This window comes from Sinohyriopsis cumingii, chromosome 1 (assembly GCF_028554795.1).
Source record: "Sinohyriopsis cumingii isolate HCF-2022 chromosome 1, ASM2855479v2, whole genome shotgun sequence".
NCBI lineage: Eukaryota > Metazoa > Mollusca > Bivalvia > Unionida > Unionidae > Sinohyriopsis > Sinohyriopsis cumingii.
In genome coordinates, this window is record NC_142961.1 from 130,795,713 (window position 1) to 130,817,941 (window position 22,229).

The 22,229-nt window shown below is 36.9% G+C and overlaps 1 protein-coding gene across 3 annotated transcripts in view; it reads left to right on the forward strand.

Annotated features, from left to right (window-relative positions):
* Positions 1–6,936: 6,936 nt before the first annotated feature.
* LOC149807866 (uncharacterized) overlaps positions 6,937–22,229 on the forward strand; it is an 84,725-nt gene continuing 69,432 nt past the window's right edge. Inside the window, exon 1 of one of the 3 annotated variants that reach the window (XM_089971411.1) lies at positions 6,937–7,077. The gene's annotated coding sequence lies outside the window, so the exon portion shown is untranslated. The other 2 variants (XM_089971424.1, XM_089971417.1) reach the window with 2 other exon arrangements.

Below are 22,229 nucleotides of genomic sequence, written 5' to 3' on the forward strand. Positions count from 1 at the left end.
GCATTGTTTCATTATAATAAATTGACAGTACCCCAGTACGAAATAATTAGGCAGATTCCACCTGGAACTTAAGCAGACTCCAGGCGGAATCTGCCTTAAATGTTAAAAATCTGGTTAAATTATACAAAGGCGGACATGGAAAATTGGAGAAGTCAAAGATGAATCCATGTAGAGTCCGTCTAACTCTAAGATGGACTTTTGTCAAAATTCCTGCTAATTATAATACATCTTTGGGCATAATTTTGGACTTTGTTGATTTTCCACCCACCCTCTAGGTGGAATTCTTAGGAACTTAGTCACTGGCATATATTATATGAAAGGAGGAATCTGGACTTAGTTTATTTTCTAACCAACATCTAGGCCGAATGAAAAACTTAGTCATTTACATCAGTTAAATAAAGCAGACTTAGGACTTGGCTACTTTGTGAGTCTGTAAATTTAAATGGCTGAAAGTGTAGTGATATTTTGTGATTGTAATATCACTGACATTTCAATAAAAATATGAATAAGATATAATAAAATTTATTGTTTCTTGTAAAATTTGAATGATTTTAAGCAGCATTTATATTTCCTGTTTCTAATAGCTGTCATTTTATTGTTTATTATGGGCACAATTTATAACTTCTTTCCACATCTTTCCTTGTTACATTTCTTTTTCAAATTTATTGTTGTTGTTGTTGTATTTTTGTTTAACTTCAATTGAATTTAACTGCCCTCAAGCAAGTTTTCAACTTGTTTCCATTTCAAAACAGAATTTCGCTCTTCTCCTGACCTGAATTTGCTCGATATGGATCCATTTTTTAATACTGTCTCCGAAACATTTTTTAAAAATAATACTCTATTCGGACCCATTCCGCAACGAGCTTTCTAATAAGTATTTGTTCCGTTTATTGTTTAACAGATTATCGTTGTATAAAGCTTTCTGATTGGTCGAAATTTCGTAATTGCCCAATGAATCGTCGCGTAACAGAAATTGATGAGAATGAAGATGTTCGCTAAATATGGCGATTCGAATTTTCGAGCGGGATACGATATTGAATAACCATTTGAAAAATGTTCGGCAATGGGAATAGCTTGAATGCAAAGTCGATGAGAACGTAATCGGTCAGTCTGTATGAAAACTGAACGCCAGGACAAGCATTTTGCTTTTTGTGTCATAAAGAGCTTTACAATAGCGGCTTACGTGCTAAATAGAACAAGGAATTGAAACAGGAATCAGGGTGGTTTCGAAGTTATACAACTCCAAACTGATTAACAGAATTTAAGGAGGGACGACGTATAGATCACTTGTGGGAATTGTTGCCAGATACCCATGTCTATCAAAATAGTAATATCTTTGTGGAATTTTCTTGGCCGAAAAGTAGAATCTACTTTCAATATCGTGAGGCATTATTGTGTATATTATCAAAATATTCTAGGTGTGTTAGAATTCACTGTAAAATAATACTCGTTTATTTAGGCTGTTTATGGAACAAGGACTAATTCAAGAGACCACAACTTCATCATAGTTTGTACAATCGAAAATCAAGTCTACAATACAAGGGACATAAAGCAGGCTCCTAGTTTTCTTCTTTTCATAATCACTATCCCAAATGGATGCTTTTCTGTAATTTTGCATTTTTTTCACGGCTGAATTTTCAATGCAGATTAATATTTTTGTATATGTTTATGTGTTCACAGATGCCTGTGCATATGTTTCAAGGCTTGATACTTTCATTTTTAAAATCACTTAATTATATAGTGTCAAGCCAGATTCTTCCTATCATGTTGTATATATTGTATATGTTGTGAATCACAGATAGAAAGTCTCAAGGTAGATTAGTTCTTTAACTATTTGAATTACCTTCTCTAAATAAAGTCTTTATTATTATTATTATTAACTCCCATTTCTCTTGCCTTGGATGTCATATAATTACATCAGTATAGTTGTTTTCATGCACACATAAATATCACCTTGGTTAATAAAGTCCTGTTTAATTTATATCCATTATTTCTTTGAAACCTTTTGAAATGTCTGAAACACTACTGAAACTTCAGAAAAATACTAAATAATGATCAAAAAATTTTAATCACATCTTACAAAAGGTTTATTCTATTTTTTTTGTTGGAAACCTGACAAATATTTCAAAGACATTTTAGTGAGACCTCGCCATAATTTCAATGAAAGTTTTGATCAAAATATTTGTGAAATCTCGCCAGACTTTATTTAAAGTGAAATAAAAAATACTTAAGTAATGCCATCATGGATTAGATTTTGTATGCAAGAAAGAAAATGAGGACAAGAAAAACCTAAATCTTATTTGATATTGTCTGTCAAAGTAAAATTTATGATCCATTAAAAAAATTACTGTGAAAATTATCATTGATTCCCAATAATGTTTAAAAATCATTAGGCAGTTTAATAGAAATCTGAAGTAAATTTTTTATGGTTTAGGCAGAAAGCACTTAAAAACCCCGTCTGAAATCCACCTTGGCATTTTCATTATTGGCTGGGGTTTCTGCAGGTATTTCCATCTAATTAGGCAGAAGTAAAGATTCCGCCTAGTAACAGACGGAGTAATTTGCATATTTCAAGCTATATTCCACACTGAATCTGCCTAAAAGTGATAATACAGTGAATCTAGGCTAAATAAGCGGAAGAAGCAGATTCCGCCAGGTAGATGGAATAAACAAATTCCCCCTAGTAGGCGGAATAAACATTCCTCCTAATAATAGACATAATTTGCATATTTTGGGCCATATTCCACCCTGAATCCACCTAAAATTTATAATAAGAGGAATCTAGGCTTTGGGTGAAATCCGCTTTAAAATACCACCTGGAATCTGGTTAAAGTCAGGAGGGAAGTTTTCACACAGGCTGTATGTGATTTGTTAAGCTACAGGATTTGCTTATGTGGAATTCTGTCCAAGTGAAAGAATATGTATACTAGTAACCAGATCTACATGTACTGGCATGAATTGTTATGGCTTGGCGGTGAAGGCATTGAACAAGTGACCAAAATGGCGCTGGTTCAGTTCTTATCAGTTCAGTTTGTATCATTTCCTTTCAGTGTTGCTGTACCATAAAACGCCAAAATCAAACTAGTACTGGGGAAGCAAAGACCCAGATATGCTTATGCACAGGGAAATCAGGTTGTACATCATTTGTTCTGCTGGTAATGTCAGATAGCACAAGACCCAGCTGGACCACTAACATGTTACATGCTGTCAGGTCTCGGATTTATGTTACCGTCTGTACTCGCTTATAAATCTATACCAACTGCAAACTGCACAGACCCAGATCTGCCATTGCATGATGCACCGGCAGATCTGGGTCTGTGCAATTACATGTAGTTAAGATTAATCAGTAGAATAAACAATATAGACCCTGATCTACAGGTGTATTATGCCATGGCATGCGAGTTGTTATTTGCAGTTTGCCTCGACCTATCAGTGAGTATACAGTTTATATGGTATTTGCAGCTGGGTTTCATTTTATATATGGCAAAAATATAGTAGTCAGCCATTTCATTTGCTGCTGGCAGCCTTCTGAAAACGTTATTTAAAATTTTCTAAGATAATAGAAATCCCCTTTTTTTGTTTTAATGTTACGTTGACTCTTCTTGTCCTTCAGTTCTGAGCTGTATGCATGTACACTACTTCCAAAGATAATGAAATGGTGAAATACCATATTTACTTGCTTATTAGTGACATCAAACTGCAAACTAAAAAGATCCTGATCTACCATAGCATAATGTGCCTGCAGATCAGGGTCTATCTTGTTTTCTCCACTGATTACTCTTTACAAACTGCAAAGACTTAGATCTGCCAGTGCACTATGCGATGGCATATCTGTGTCCATGCACTTTGCAGTTGCAAATTATAGGGACTTGTCTTTTAAGCAAGCATATATGATAGTTGTTTAAAGATAATGGATTCTCTTAGTTTATAAATTGTATCATTTTTTTTTAGTTTGACTTTTGGCAGTTTTTATACAAAGTAATGCTGTTGCAACATGTCCTCATTTTGCAGGTGTGCAATTTTACTGTTATTGATTTGCGTAAGTGAAGCTTAAGGAAGCTGACATCTTTTATATCTGTATCACACAAATTCATTCAGGAATGTTGTTTTTATAAGTTTAATGTAAACAGTGTTTAGTCCTGCTTGTTATTCTATTGCCCTTAAAAAGCTAGTTGATTTCAGCTTGTAAAATTTGTCATGAAAAGCTAGTTGATTTCAGCTTGTAACACTTGCCATAAAAAGCTAGTTGATTTCAGCTTGTAACGTTTGCCATAAAAGGCAGTGTTTTCATTCCAGAATGGGACTAAGTGGGGCTATTTTACATATGAACTGTCATGGGCATCCACATTAATTTTTCCTCGAGGTGGAATGGGGTGCAGAGCCCAAATCAAAGGGATATATACATATACATATTGCACAGTGGAGTTTTAAAAAAAAAGGCAACTGCTCTCCCTTTGCCCCTTCCAGGGAACTTTATTTTTCAGGAGGCAGCCTGGGATTTTCTCACAATCTTAAGATATTCTTTTCGTTTACCTCCAGTTATTTTAGGTAAATCAGAGATAACATATTTTAACCTATTTAAGGGCAGACATTCAACTTAATTCAGGCCCAGATTGATGAAATTCAATAAGACATTGCTGTCAGTCAGTGAATAAAAGGCTGAATGGTCTAAAGCGGTCACCAATATGGATCACTGCCAACTCGCCTCTATCTGTGTGTGTTCAAGTCTCAGGTTCAGCCAATGTGGGTAAATGGGAAAGCTTGCCAGTAGTTTCTCGTGGCTTGGAGGTTCTTTCTGGGGGTTTTCTTGGATTCTTCCTCCACCATTTAGACTGGCCGCCATGTAAGCCTAACTTGTGCTAAAAAATGGCATTAAACCCTACAACAGCAACAACTACATTCAAAGGGAATTTGATGTTAGCAGAGATGGTCCTGGCTTTTAAAAAGCTGTCGCCAAAAAAATCGCCAACCTCAATATTTTGTCGCCAATTTTCAAAAAAGTGTCGCCAAAAAAGGAAGTGTACAGTTTTCCAAGTGTTAATTTAGTCTATTAATGTAACAGGCAATGAAAATTACAAAAGATGGATTAGTTAATACTTTAATTACAACAAGCATTAACAAAATGTTACAAAGTGTTACATGAAGATCCGTCATGATTTTAGGGCTGCCCACTTGTTGAATGCAGTTTCAAAGTCTAATTTTTCACATCTGTACATACTGATTCTCATTAAATTCTCGAGAGGTGAGATGCAGAGCTTATTTCTGATGCCAGTTTTTATGAGGTTCATCTTACTGAATCCACGTTCACAGTCCTCAGTGCTGACAGGTGACATTAGTAGTCTCTCAGCAGACCCCCCCCCTTTATGGCTAGCTTCACAAAGCTTGTAGCGAATTGCTTCCTAAATCCCAAGAATGATCACTGAATGCTGTATACATTTTCTCAACAAGAAAAATATGATCTCCATTCCCACGAATGAAACTTACACGAGTCAACACCTGGCAATGTTGGACCGTATATATAAGCATAAATTCACACCCAATTTAGGGATTCTTTCACTCCTGTATTTTGTGAAATAAATAATTGTTATTAATTATGCAAAACTGTTTTTTTTTTTGCTATTTCTTGTTGCGGAGTTTAAGTCTCTGCAGCCGTAACACGGGACTGATGGCAAAAGGAAAAGATCAATGAGTAAAATGCTGTACTGGCGACAGATGTAATTGTGATTGAGATTTTTTCCATTTGCTTTGTATTTATACACAGTAGTCAGTACTTCAAAGGTTATCAGTTTTCTGTGAAGGTTCAGCAAAACTATTGTATTGGTATATGTATAAAAAAACCCCAAAAAACAGAAGGATTAGCCATTCAATTAATTGTATCTGTTCTATTCGCGTCTTCAGAAGTCGGTCAGTTTTAGGTATAGTGCGGTAGCATGATTGACTGTATCGCAGCATTCAGTACTCAGCCCAGATGTCAGCATAAGCAGATTATGATGTAACAATGCACTGTAAAGATGGGGTTGTCAATAAGAACAAAGGATCGTTCGTGTAACAGATTGATTCCAATGCATTGCTTAGTCAAGTTTGTGGCTTCCTTTCGTTCTGCCTTTTAATTTATCCAGTCCAAATCCATGATTGTATGTACAAATTAAATAACCAAAAAGTATGTCGCCAAAAAAATCGCTAGATGGGATATTTTTGTCGCCAATAAGAAAAAAACATCGCAGTTTGCGACATTGGCGAAGCCCAGGACGATCCCTGTGTTGGTTTTAAAGTTGCAATGAAAGTGTTTGTAGAGAATGTAAATTTTCTAAAAATGTTCAATAAGACATCATTTATTTGAACCAGGATAGAGATGTAGATTTTGTCGGACTAATGTTCATACTGCTGATAATCTTACTCACAATCACATTTGTCTCCTGAGGTTTCTCTTTCTCTGTTAGTCATAGGGTTGATACATGTATATGTGTTATATGGTGAGTGTACACATTAGTTTCCACATAATCAAGTACTTGTGATGCATATCCTACATTGTGGGATGACAGCCTGCATGGCTGGATGTTATGTTGACATTGTGTATTGGCAGATTAAGATCTTAGAAAGCAATTTGCTTGCAGACTGGTGTCAGATCCAGCATGGGTTTGGGGTGGGTAGGTGTTCACAGGGACCCTCTTTTCTAGTTTTACTGATCTTCACAGTAAAATGGCAAAAGTTACCAATAGCGACAATTAATCACTCCATCTCAAAACTGCTCACATCCCCCCCCCACCTTTCATCACAGTAGCAAAAGGTTCTGTATCTGTATCTAGAAGTTATAACTAAAATGAGCATCATAGACTCAGATCTGCCAGTGCATTACATGCAGTTAGGTGGATATTGTACATGGGTATACATGGTAATTTATTTTTTATGTCTGGATCTAGTTGCTAAAATTAGTAATAGACAGAATATGTAAGCCTATATAATACCATCTCAGCCAGTTATTGGGCTTCACTGAAGTGTGGTGTAGGTTATGATGACGTCCTATGGATATTGTTCTCACTTAAAGGTTGTTTGGATGAATTTACACTTGTAGAAAAGGTAGGTAATGTCTTCACCATCCAGACTAAAATTTTAGAACATATCTTATATTTAGATGGCAATTTATAATCAGCATTTGCTTGAAGCGGTTTGAAAATAAAAAATCAAAGTAACTGTGATTTTTATGGTGTATTTAACCCAGCAGGTTGAAATATTTTAAGTTGTCAGAGATATTTTGGATAAAAAGCAGTTGTTGAACTTTTTTTTTTAAATTATGATTTGTTTAACCATGTAATTTTCATGATTTGATTGCTTGAATTTGGATTATTCACCCATGCATTCATTGTAGGCAGGAAGTAAGTAATGCAATGAATGATAGGTAACTTAGCATGCCACAATATCTTAACAAGTGTACTCTTCCTTTTTTGTGAAACACAGTCATGATCTCATTGACCTATAACATAGCTATTAACAACATTAAAAAAAACTAGATCATTGGGTAAATTGATTTAATTTTGAAAGGTTTTTGATTGAGTTAATCACATTTATTGTAGTGTACAAAAATGTATTTGTGGAATTAAATGAAAGTCATCAAAAATAATAGACTGTAATTCACTTTCACCTGCTAGACCATGAATATTTAATTCTAGGTGTATTGGAATTAAGAATTTATTCTCTTTATTTTCTTTGGAAATGAAAAAAAAAATTGAAAATTTTAGGTTGTAAACCATAGTTTGCACTTCATTGTCTAAACTTTTCTTGCACCTTTTCCATGCATCTTAATATGGGTTCAAAATCTTAAGGAAAACATTCTTGTCAAAGATCAATGATTTTCTCACATTCTCCAGGATTTCCATCCCACGGGGTGATTTTTCATGGGCAGTTTTGTAAGGGAGATGATTTTTAAAATGGGGAACAGATTTTATATGTGAATAATACATGTGATCAAATACAGTATAGTTCAAAAAATGTGTGTAATAAATAACTTCGCATTATGGGCCACTTCATTTTCTTTAATTCAGCCTTGAAACTAAACTCTGGCTTATGGTACAGCTTAGCTCTACCACACCTTTGCCAGTTATCAAATACAGAACAGATGTATTTTCATCTTGAAGTCAGTGACACTGCAGATAGAAGGATGAAAGAGTCCAGATTGACCCTAAAGCAGTATTTACCCAGAAGATGCCTCATAGACACAATACTAATCCTTGTACTAATTAACACAACTGCATTGAGACATTGAGAGAGAGGCATTAAAGAATCAAACCCTTTGACTTAACCATATGATGACTTTGGTATCTTTTCATATAATATCATGATTTAAAAACTTTGTTTAAAATAGCTAGATTACTAAGAAAGCTTATTTGCAGTTTTATATATATATATATATATATATATATATATATATATATATATATATATATATATATATATATATATATAATACAAATAATACTATCATAGAGGTTAGTGAATTTTTAATTTGTACTCTACATAGATTCAAACCTGTATGATACTATTATTGGTTTTAAATATTAATTCTGCCTGCTATTATCAAGCATTCTCCTATAGAATCCAGGGATAGCACATTCCTTCTGTCAGGTGTATATTTATAATTCAATATATATATATATATATATATATATATATATATATATATATATATATATATATATATATATATATATATATATATATATATAATTTAATGGATAAATTAAGATAAATCTTCTAACTTTGTAATGGTAATTATTGGCATAGTGTTACAAGAGCACTATATATTATAGTTGTACTTATGTGATTCATTGATAAATGTTGCATCAAGACATTATCTTGTAACAGTGATATCGTTACTGATGTGTGTGTGTGTATATATATATATATATATATATATATATCTTTATTAGCCAGTAACCCAACATATTGCATCATGATGTAACAATAAATCAATGCAGTACTGCATCCTTTTAATCAAATCAATGCAGTATAGCGTAAAGATGATCTATCAAAACTTACATAATTAATGCTGAGAAAAGGAAAAAAAATTGAATTTTAGTATTGTTTTATGTACATTATAACACATTAACTCATTGAGGCTTTTCTCATTTTCGCCTGAAATTCGAGTAGGAAATGTTTTTCGTTGGTTATTGGGCTCACGCATGAGCAGAGGGGTAAAAGTTGGAGTTTTTTTTTTTTAGCTCAACAGACCCATTATTTTTGTATCGAGACCACTCTTTATTCCAAATGCCCATCTTATCCTACTTTTTGCAAAGGTTCATCTGTCTGTTTGCAGTTCGTACCTGGTCTGCCTTAGATCTGAGACCAAAGAGTCTAAATGAAAAATGATTAATGAATCATATGTTGAGAATTAATATTTTTTCTGTACAAATTTTGTTTGCAGGTATTTAAGATTGTTTCTAGATATATCATGTCCATGTAAAAAAACAACTTCCTATCCCATAGTAACCCTCTGCTGCTTTTAAGGCTTCTGTCTGGAAATATTTCAGGGGTCAGATAATACAACACATCAACATGGACATTATATGCATTGCGCCACATCAACATGGACATTATATGCATTGACAAACTGAAAGCCACATGCTTACATTGCAACACATGGACGTGGACATTATATGCAATGACTTGACATAGACATCATATGCAATGACAAACTGAAAACCACATGCTTACATTGCAACACATGGACATGGACATTATATGCAATGACAAACTGAAAGCCCCATGTTTACATTTGCAACACAGTGACATGGGCATTATATGCAATGACTTGACATATACATAATATGCAATGACAAACTGAAAGCCGTGTGCTTACATTGCAAAACACTGACACGGACATTATATGCAATGACAAACTGAAAGCCATGTGCTTACTTTGCAACACATGGGCATGGACATTATATGCAATGACAGACTGACAGCCACATGCTTACATTGCAACACACTGAAAAGGGACATTATATGCAATGACAGACTGAGAGCCATGTGATTACATTGCACCATATCAACATGGACATTGTATGCAATGACAAACTAAAAGCCACGTGCTTACATTGCACTACATCAACATGGACATTATATGCAATGACAAACTGAAAGCCACATGCTTATATTTTAACACATTGACATGGACATTATATGCAATGACAGACTGACAGCCATGCACTTACATTGCACCACATCAACATGGACATTATATGCAATGACAAACTGAAAGCCACATGCTTACATTGCACCACATCAACATGGACATTATATGCAATGACAGACTGACAGCCATGCACTTACATTGCACATCAACATCGATATTATATGCAATGACAGACAGCCACGCACTTACACTGCACCACATCAACATGAACATTATATGCAATGACACAGCCATGTGCTTACATTGCACCACATCAACATGAACATTATATGCAATGACAGACAGACAGTCATGTGCTTACATTGCACCACGTCAACATGGACATTATATGCAATGAGAGACAGACAGCCATGCACTTACAATGCACCACATCAACATTTTGTTTTATTTTTGTTTCTTTCCCAAATCAATTTAGAATCGGCAGTTAAAATTAGGGTCATTCAATGAAAACCATATATACTTTTCAATATAGCTAGGTATGTTTTGTATCAACAGTGTTTTGTATCATCTGCTAACTAAATGATAAATTGAGTATCTAGGTATGTATTTTATTGCCACCAAAGTAATGTGTCATGTATCATAGTGTGACCAAGCAGGAGATAGCTCTGCAGCATTGTATAAATTGGAACCACATGTTACGACAGACATTATTACTGAATACTGAAAACTGCACTTTTGCCATGGTACAACCTTGCCATTAGTGCAGTTTGTGGAATGGATATAATAATTAGATCCATGACTTTCTTGTTGCTCAATTGTAAATGAAAATCACTTTGTGCTTGATTATGCTGTCCAATCATGGATGACAAGCGTTCCTATGATGAAATTGAGCTTTGCTAAATGTGGAAGAATCTTACTGGTTTCTTTAATGTTATGGTACATTGAATGCTCAGTTTCCCTGTGCTCATTCATTTTTAAGGGGTGGGGGCAGATCCATTAAATTTAGGAGGTTTCATGTAGTTGTATGCCCAGGAGGGAGGGAAGGAGGAAGGAAGGAAAGATGGATGGATGGAAATCTACAGGAAATCTTTGTCATCATGTTATTAAACAGGAATGTCGATTGGGATTGACTGTACTGCAGTTTACTGCACTATGTACTGTATTTATCCATGTATAACTCACATCTAAGTATGAAAAAGTTTGACATTTGATGGCACAGCAGCACTTTGAAGAATATAGCATGCCAGGGCAGATACAATTCTGTATTCATGAACACATGTTTGTTGATCTGGTCGGATTCAATGGTGGGATTTGAACCTGCAACATGTGATGCATTTGTACATGGGTAGATATGGTTTTGTAAATGTATTGTAAAACATGGCCAAAGTCTCAGTTTTCAGCAATTAACACTATCTGAGTCAAACCTTTGTTGTCATCTGTTGTTGTTTAAACCAGAATTGGAGAGGGCATATTAGGTACATCTTTTCACATTGCTAATCCTAATGATATTTAAAAGTACAAAATTTGTCAGTAAAACAAATCAGTTACCATTTTGTTAAACACAAGGGTATTTGCATTATCCCTAGGAACGACGGATTACTCACATGCTAAGCTTACAGGTACATTCAAATTTTTTTATATTAATGTCCAGTTTTGGAGACATGTTTTAAATGATTTACCATGTCAAAATAATTCGCACAGGTATACTCACACATTATTTTCATTGACTCAAGTTAAAAATTGTGAAATTTTGTACTTGTTCAGCATTGACAAGTCATGGAATTGTTTTTTTTTCTTACATTGACAGTTCATCATAAAACTGTACTTGACTGGTTGTCCAGCATTTAAGTTCATCATAAAATTACATAAAAATCTTGTTGTTTACCTTTATATATATCAGATTCTGGACCAAAATATAATAATTTCTTGCCCAGCACAATTTTTTTAGAAAATTATGTTTTGGGCTCTCTGATGCGAGATTTTTCTGTCATGCTGATTAATGTGTGAGTGTGTCCTTTAATTAGTTTTTGATGGTTAAAATATTACCTGTTAAAATTGTCTGTAATTGGTTTTAGTTTATATAGAAATCTGTTCAGCATTTCACACCGTATGTACTCTTTATCACATAGTCTAGTGTGTATAGTTGAATATTTTTGATATTACAACATATCAACTTATTACTTTGTGACTCTGATTCAGATAAGTCCATGAAGTTTTTATGCATTATTCCTTTTACTGATTGGCTTCAATCATGAGGAAATTGTCTTTTCCCCACCTTTTTGATATTTTTCTTTTTACTAATGCTATGAACATTTTGGCATGCATTTTTTGAATTGACTGACTAAAGGGAACCAGGTAAAGAGGTCATGTCTTTCTGAATGTGGAGAATTTACACATGTTTGAGTTCGTTATGTCATATATAGCATATCTTACTATGAAAAATGGTGTAGAACCCCAAGACAAGAAAAACAACAAGTAAAACTAAAGGTATTCAGTTGATAGCAGGTGTAGGGGTATGGGTGAATTGTACACCTGTGACATGGAGTCCACCCTGTATACAAATGTGGGTTAAATATTAACTTTTTTAACTTATGACTGTAAATAAACCTACCTCAGTTCACAGGAAATTGTGGACATAAGCTGCTTTCCCAACTGGCAGAATTTCATCCAAGCACAACATATTCACAACATATTTACATGGTAAATATGTGATTCAATTCAGTTTCAAAGTGAAATTTGTTCATGCCTTCTATATTCTACTATTACAAATCAAATAATGCAAATATCTGGTCGCAAATAGATCACAGTACATATGGGAATTTTTCTGCATCCAGTTATCCTTCATTGACATGAATATTACAACAATGTAATGTTTAGTTGTGAAAGTGATACCTTTTAGGATACACATGGATTATCTACCCTAATTGGTACTGCATCAAGCAATGTGACATATCACATGCATTGGACATTTTGTGTTGAAAAATGAGTTTGTCTGTGTAAAATGTTCTGTTGACAGGACACTTACTCTTTGATTTTTAAGTTTAAAAAAAAGTTTAATCTACTTTTAGACATTAATACTTATTATCGTCCTTGGGGACTATTTTTGTAATGCACAACAAATGAAATGTGCAGCTACTCAGTCAGAATGAACAATAACTATTTGTTCTTCCTTTTCTTTAAAAAAAATTTCCACTGATATAAACTGATAAAAAGAATCTCAAATCGGTGATGGTTTAATATTAATTTGGCGATGATATATTATTAAATTTATGAAACTTAAATAATGTCCAGCTTTTTCGGCTTACAGAAGATGGACATTTATCAGTGAGTTTTAATTTTTTTTATTAAATCGTTACCCAGTTGAGATTCTGTTTATAAGTAAACTTAAACTGCAAACAGCAATGCAGATCAGGGTCTGTCAGAACATAATGGGATGGCAGATCTGGGTCTGTGCATTTCACAGTTAGACTCATCGTATATGTGAAAATGTACAGTAGTTAAATCAGCTTATCAGTTCAGCCCTAAAATAAATACATTTACTGTTTCTTGGGGAATAATGCTAAGTCTCATGCATTTTTCTGCCCCATGGCCAGTACTGTCTCAGGGGAGACATAATTTCTAGCATTATAAACAGTATAGGAGAGATGTGCAGTCATACCTGTAGGAAGTATCCAACATTTTTGGGAAGTAAGAGGTACAGCCTGAAAAAGACTAGTGGTTGATAAGTTTACAAAGGTGCTTTTTGTACAGTATTTTCATGTATAATTCAAAGGTGGTGGACTTTAAAGACAGTTTACTGCTTTATGCGGGTTACATTTAAGGTAGGTTTGATTACATATATTAGGATTTTATATCAGTTTACAGTGTTGATGATATAAAGTTTAATGCATCTTTGTACACATGTTCTCCAAGCTTTTAGAACACTTCTATTGATTTTGGGGACAGAATCTCCATGTTCAAGGTCATTGCTTTGAAAAGTAGATTTTGGCTTGCATTTTGCTTGATAACTTTATGTCAGGTAGCATAATTCAAAGAAATTTAGTACATTTTCCCTCTTGCCACTGGAAGAAGCCTTCATAATTTGGAGGTCAGTAGCTCCATTTTCAAGGTCTATGACAGTACAAATATACTGTATATAGATTTGGGCATTGCATTTCTTTTTTGGATTATAATTTCAGTACCGTACAATACATTTTTCTTTTCCCTAAAAAGACTGATTTTCGGGTGTGTATACTTGAGGGCAATGTTGCTGTTACTAACAATAGATTTGACGATGCATTTCTTTTTGGACTGAATCCTTAGTTCTCTAATGGTACATGCGTTATAATCCTTGTACCTTAGAACCAGCCAGTTGAATTAGAAGTCAGTAGCTGAAAGTTCAGATTCCAAAAGTGTGAAGAATCACTTATGGATGCTGTTGGAACCATATATCTGCATGTCTTTTCAGGTGTACAGTATATATGGCAGAAAATAATTCCAATTCTCACTGATATAATATAGGTAGGTTAGCAGCAGGGGGGGCGAATCCGACATTTTGTCCAATCGTCATTTGGCTTAATTAATACTTTCTGCACTCAGCGGATCCGGTGTCGTCAGCGCCTGGTAAAAAAAAAACGACGTCGTCGAGGGGATTGTCCGGACGTCATTTGGTTTAATTAACACCTTCTGCGCGCCGATCCCAGCGTCGTCAGCGTCCGGTAAGCACATCGACGACCGCGTCGATGTCATCGCCCCCCCTGCTGCTTACAATGAAAATTATTTACAACTAACCGAATATTTGGTCAAGTCCGATACGATATCGTGTCCGAGGATCATGTAAATTTATCGTTACGAATCCATGTGGGGTCGACTGAGCATGACTAAAAAAGTTTCGAAAACCATTAAAGTCCATGTCACCGCCGCACCATGTTTGCCAAATATTTCGTAGCGTGTGTGTATCAAAGCCGTTGAATACAGCAAGAATATTACAGTTGTCTCTGATTACTTTTGGAATCTGAGTATACCGTTGAGTGACATATATCACGTCAGTGTTTTTATGCCTGCCTCTGGAAAATATCCTAGCTGGGTTTTTTTGATTGTCTAACATAACATCATCGTACACGACTAGATTGTTAACGTCGCCATCAATATCATCGATACCTGGTGTATCATTGATATCTGTAATAAACTCGATGACATTTTTTTTAGCGATCGCTGATGCATTCTCGTTGAAATCTTTCAACACCTCGTAGCATCGTTGATCATCCACGCTAGGGGCGATTAAATACAACTTATCCCACTTCATCCATCTCATTATTAAATTAAGTAGTAATTGCGTCTTGCCGGATCCAGATGGTCCGATGATAATCATCCGGATCGAGTTTGGTAACGCTGCAACATGCTTAACTGGTTCTATGTTTTAGTCGCTGAAAAGTCAATTATATTCATATCTCTATACATAAATTATGGATCTATATTGTGTGAAGTGTAGAGTACGTACTGGCACAAATGATATGACAACCGCTACAACAAGAAATAACAGATCGGCCCTTACTGGTAAGTGTGCACAATGCGGTACAAAGAAATTTAGATTTATTTCTATTAAACCCGGGGATGTTTTAAAAAAAAGCGAGGAGGTGATATTGCAGCCAGGTTATCAAAACTCCCCGGAACACCGTGGGCAAAGTATCCAGGAGAAAAGCACCTCCCAGGATATAGCTACTGTGGCCCCGGAACACGATTAGATATCAGACTCGATGATCAAAATCAGCCCAAACCCGGTGAGTATCCAATAAACGCTATCGATAAGGCGTGTCATGCTCATGATGTTGCTTACAAAAGTAGCGATCTGCAACAGCGTCATATCGCGGACGTAAAATTAATTCACGCGTTAAATGCTATTCCTGATAAATCCGTCAAAGAAAAATTGGCCTCATGGTTGGTAAAATCGGCTATGAAAGGTAAATTAATGATGGGTGCTGGTAATTGAAAACGCTAGCGTTTATAATAACAACATGGAATCCATCTATTATTCTCCGAGAGGATACTGGAAGGGGAAGGCCGCAATTGGTAAGCTTGCAAGCGCTGCAAAGGTAACAAAGGCCACTGCGGCTAATTGGTTATCCAAACAGGCTATATGGCAAATCTATCTACCACCGCCTAAACAAATCAACTTCTCGCGCTTTGATGTCAGCGTACCTAATGAAGTTCATCAGGCTGATATACTATTTCTGCCGCATGACAACGGTTACAAATACGCGCTAACCGTAGTTGATGTTGCGAGTCGATACAAACAAGCGGAGCCGTTAAAAACAAAGTCAGCAACTGAAGTAGCCGCTGCGTTTGAAAGAATTTATCGAAGAGGTCCTCTGCGCTGGCCAAATCTATTACAAGTTGATCCTGGTAGTGAATTTCGCGGCGCTGTTTTATCAACGCTGAAACATCATAGCGTCGCGATACGACGAGGTCATACTGCGCTACATCGTGATCAGGCAATTGTTGAACGATTCAATCGGACTCTTGCTGAACGGTTATTTGGATATCAATACGCGAAGGAATTCATCCAAGAAAAACGATCTCGTGAATGGGTTAAAAGGTTGCCAGGCGTAATTGCAGCGTTAAATAACGAGATTACCCGAGCAATCAACATGAAGCCCAGCGACGCGATTAAATACGAGTATATACCCGGAAAATCAAAAATAAATAGCGTTTCCAAGCCGATTCTTGGCGATGTCACTGTTAGATATCTATATGAACCAGGAGAGCTTGAAGGCGGTAAAAAAAGAGCTACTGATCCTATTTGGAGTGTTACCACACATAACATATCAACGATAACACGATCAACTGGTAGACCACCGATCTATAGACTGGATTCAACTGCTCCTCAGCGCGGATTTACACGCCAGCAACTACAAGTGATACCTAACGATACTCAATTACCCCCGCGTGGTCTTAACTAGCGCCGTTGCGTCTATTGCACTCAAGACAGGTCAACCTCACATTGTTTTTAACATGACCGAGACTGTTATCGATTCTGTCCACGGTAAATTGGCGAGCGTCTTTATCCGAATAACGCCAGCGCATTACACAATTACAACTTGCGCAGTGATTATTCTGTTGTTGTCGTAACGCAATTATTAATTCGGCATCAGTATAAAAACGCCGCTGTTTTTTTTTTATCCTGTTGGCGGTAACTCGAGAGTTTTCTATTAATGACGCTTGCATCGATGATGTCATTGGTGACTCCGTCACTGACTTCGTCAATAACAATTCTTCGAAGCTGATTTATCCTTCGTACTCTGGACACTGCAAGATAGACTAGATTTGACCATTCGATGCGATTATCAACTATCCAAACAATTGTGTCCGTGATAGTCAGTCCCTGCGAGGAATGTATTGTTGTTGCGTATCCTAGCGTCCACGGGGATTTATCAGCACGTAGCGCGTCCTCGACGACGCTGATATCAACGAGCACGATATCATTCAGCACGAGAATTTGTTTTTTTGTCCCTGACGCTGTCGGGGCCGGGATTTCAACTTCAATGTTCTGCCGCCGTGTGTCCGCGGGTCTATAACATAACGGCACTGGGCGCGTTGGAAACTTTTCCTTATGCAACGTAAACATCCTCCGCTGAAGTGTGTCTCTGACTATCTTTCTACTCGCTACAATCAAATCATTTGGTCTCCATGTTTCCCAAAATTCATTTAACGGCGTTTCCGGAATCACCTCGCGGATTATTTCACACTGAATTCTATCCGGCTGTAATCTGATTAATTTTTTAACCTCGCGCAGTTGTTCATCAAGTGCCCGGTAATCAGTATCGGTTTCTTCATAATAGTCCACAAAACCCTTTAACCAATCATGTGGGCCCTCGCCGACAAATGGTGGTGGTTGGCCATGGTCGCCACACATGATCACCGCTGTATTCGCGCGCAGCAACCAATCAAGAAACATTTGTAAAACGTCTAACGAAACAGTACATATCTCATCCCAGATGATAACCTCAGGAATAAATTTTTCACCCATTCGATCAGGAGTCCACTCACCGCCGCTGTATCGAAAAAAGCTGTGATAAGTAACGGCGTCAACATTTCGTTGTTTTATCTCTCGCGCTAGTCTATGGGTCGGTGTAAGCACGATCATACTTGCCCGCGTTCGGAATAATTCAATTGCCCGAGTCGTCTTTCCTGACCCGCCACAGCCGCTTAAATAAACTATTTTGTGTCTACAAATTGGATCAGAACACGGTGGTGCATTAGACCATTCTGATAATTTATCACCGCGTAGGTAATTGTTTTCAACGGTGACATCTGCTGACGGGGAATAATCGCGTCGTATTTCATTTTTAATTCTCCATGTACCCCAACTCTCGTCCGGACTAGTAAACTCGGCTACGTTTCCCTTATACTTTACGTCTATGTAAAATGAATCAACGGCTACTCTAACCGCGGTGTTAGGAAATCTATTTATCATCGAGAATAAATTGATAGCGGCATAACCCAGCATAGACGCCCTCAAATGCGGGTATGCTGGGCTGTCTCCGTCGCTGTAGGTAACAACTGTACCCAACCTTGTTCCATTGGACAAGAAAGCTGTTTTGCAGTTCACGTATCTATTTTTCGCCACTGCGTCCTTGATTACGAAATCATATTCTTCGTCATCTATAATCAGCCGTGAGCAATATCGTTTGTAGTCGTGGTTTTTTCCACCTTGTGTGAACTTACCAATTATTCTTCTACCGAGATCTTTTGCCTCGCGGTTTCGTTGGTTGAATATTCTCCTGGACCATTCGATGATATATTCCTCGTCGGCATCAATGTGTTTTCTGGACTCGTCAATTATGCTATCTAGACGCTCCGGTTCTGGTAACCAGACTTCAGTCTGCGCCCGGTATGATATAATCGCGTCACTGACAATCAACGAAACTAGTATGCTACAATCAATCATATACCGTAGCAGCGCTATTGGCAGCCACTTCTTTTCAGCCATGTGTCTACCGATCCAAATATAGCAACAGCGATGAAGTCCTGCCGCGAATTCAAATGATACTATGCGAGCGAATCCGGTTAAATCAAAATCAGGCAGTGGTCCATTAATAGCAACACGAGTCATTTCATGACTGGGGTGTCCAAATCGTTTGAAATACTCAGCGGCGGATCCATACCCGAGAAAACTCGCTGGATAACAGGCAACCATATCAACCGAGATCATAGCGTCGCGGCTGTATTCAGTGTTCCATAGTCCACCGTGATAGTATTCCAAACAACTGGATTGTACATCCGGTAGAAATTCCTTGTGTGTTGGTCTCCACGCATTTTTCCTTGCTGCAACATGAGCTACAACCGATGGAATCGTAAAACAATTTGTTAGCAGTTGTTCATCATGCTCTTCAAATTCCATGGCGGTTTTTTTCATCCTGTTGTGAAATGCTTCAGTGCGATATAATTCGCCGTTTGGTCTTACAAACTGATCAAAGGTATCCGCATCGTTTTCAGCGCTGCGAAGTAACCACACTGATACAGGGTCGTTTTTACACAAGTAGGCAATAGCATCAAATAGTTTCCTCTCCGCGAGAAAACCATCCCGGGAGAATTCTTCGGGTATATACTTTACTGTTCTATCCCGTGGAAATATTGTGATCGCGGGCGTCCATGCGTGTTCGTTATGATCAATAATTTTGATTGGGGCCCCATTTGATTTATACTTCGATTCGTATAATACTTCACCGGTTATCGTTGTAACGGTTATTGGAAATCTCAACGACGTTTCTAATCTCGCTATGTCCCTGATGGTTGCTCCACGCTCTTTTACGGTTAGTTCCCACTGGTTGATTTTGCTACGTCGTAAATCAGTCAATTTGTTTCCTCGACATGCATTTGTAAAATGCTCTATTACTCGTTCTGCTACACAATTTATCCCCGTTGACTGTTTCATCGGTTTCAGTTTTCCGATATCAGGTTTCTTATTTAACGGGTATATTCCATAAACAACTGCTGTTTCAGGATACGCTCGTTCATAGTATGGTCTGTCAATTCCGGTTAACAACCCCGGCTTGGAGTCGCGGCTGACAATGACTGTTTTCTTGTCGCTGAGAACTGGTTCAAATTTATCACGTATGATCCAATCGCCTGATTCCACCCGGACAATGAATTTTACTCTGAAGAAATACCTTTTACCGTCAAGTTGTGATATTGTCGTTGCTGCGCGGTTGTCGTTCATGGTAGCATCAACAACACCATCAATTCGAAATGTTGACCAACTATGAGATGCACCATCACGTTTGAATTCATTGATACAATCGCGTATTTTACTCAACAGGGTTTTATCGTTTATTAACGCTTTTGGTGTGTCCTTGAGGACTCTATCGAGATTGAACTTAATATTTTTCCAGGGCTTAATTACTGCTAATCTCTCAAACTCATCCATATAATTAAAACAAGTATTTAAATAAAAGAATATAGTATAATGAATAAATGCAAATCGTTGATGATTGGGTCGATAACCCCGTGCAATAAATCATGTAGAGGTGAATTCTGCGGGTATCATTTACAAAGCGTTCGTAATGGTTCTCTTGGCCCCCTCCCGTGCTTGGTTTGTCACGTTGGTGTAAGAGGAAAATCGCAGTTGTGTATTAATTGTGGCGGAAAGCGATACAGGGAACTAAAACGCTATTATGACAAACGAATTAAAAACGCCGTCATTGACCCCACCGCTGACTCCGTCATCAAAACCCCCCAAGACTATGTTGAAAGATTTATAATTAAACCAAATAATAAATTAGACAAGTAGTATTATTATATAAATGGACCAAGAATTTCAGCCGCATCCCCTGCTCGTCAATTACGAGGCATCTTGCGACGGCATTGTTAGAAACCGCAGACTAAAAAAACCGGTTGGATGGAAAAACAATCACGGGTATTTAATGTTTACTGCTGGAGGGAAAAAATATCTCTGTCACAGAATCATCTATGAATGTTTCCACGAATTGATCAAAGATAGTCTCGTTATTGATCACATTGATTCTAATTATCAAAATAACAGACTGTGTAATCTGCAAGCTATCTCTCAGAGTGAAAATATTAAAAAAGGCCAGACTGGTAAGTACTCAAAAGCAGCAAGGGGCGTCAAATCATTTGATACATCAACGCACGAGGAAAAAAATATTTCAGTCAATGAATGAGGCAGGAAAATATTTTGACATTTGTAGCGCCTCAGTACGATTTGTTGCAGAACGAGTATATCAAACAGCTTTCTCAAGTAAAAACGGACATAGAATTCGATTTTCATATCTGAAGGGGGATAACTCGTGAGGGTATGACGAAGTCGCCATGATAGAGTTATGCTGTCACGTGATTGCAAATAGTCGTCTGTTTCAATGTAAATGAGTTACCTATGCGCGTTCACCTGGAACGCACTACGTGCTTATATTTTTTAAAAACTCGTTATTTGTTAGGTGCGTCCGTAGTCCGATGCAAACATGTTTGACTATGAAACTCGAGTCAACAATTTACGGGTTCGCGCCTCGCAGCGGGCAATTGCCTGGCGGGAAACGGTTAGATGTTTTTTTTCTATATAATTGGGGGGGAGAGGATAAAGCCCCCTTCGTTGAAGTTCAAAACGAACCAAAACGCAGCCCACACACTATCATTCATAGTGTGCGCGGTTGGTTTTTTCCAACTACGCAACCATGATTGATTTTTATGGGTTGCGTTTTGGTTCGGTTGAGTGCAAACCACGCCCCCGTCATTGTTTGTACTGTCCATAATTAAGTATATGTATGCCTGTAATCTGCCACAACACTCGAGTGGAGATTTACGGCATTGTACTGTCCATAATTAAGTATATGTATGCCTGTAATCTGCCACAACACTCGAGTGGAGATTTACGGCATTGTACTGTCCATAATTAAGTATATGTATGCCTGTAATCTGCCACAACACTCGAGTGGAGATTTACGGCATTGTACTGTCCATACAAAAAACGGGGTCAAAAATGACCCCCCAATAATTTTATTAAAATTTTTGATATTAGAAATAAGATGTTTATAAGAATATGGATCCCCAAGACATCAATAATATATTAACTGAGATTTCAAAATTAAAAAATCAAGGAATTGTATTA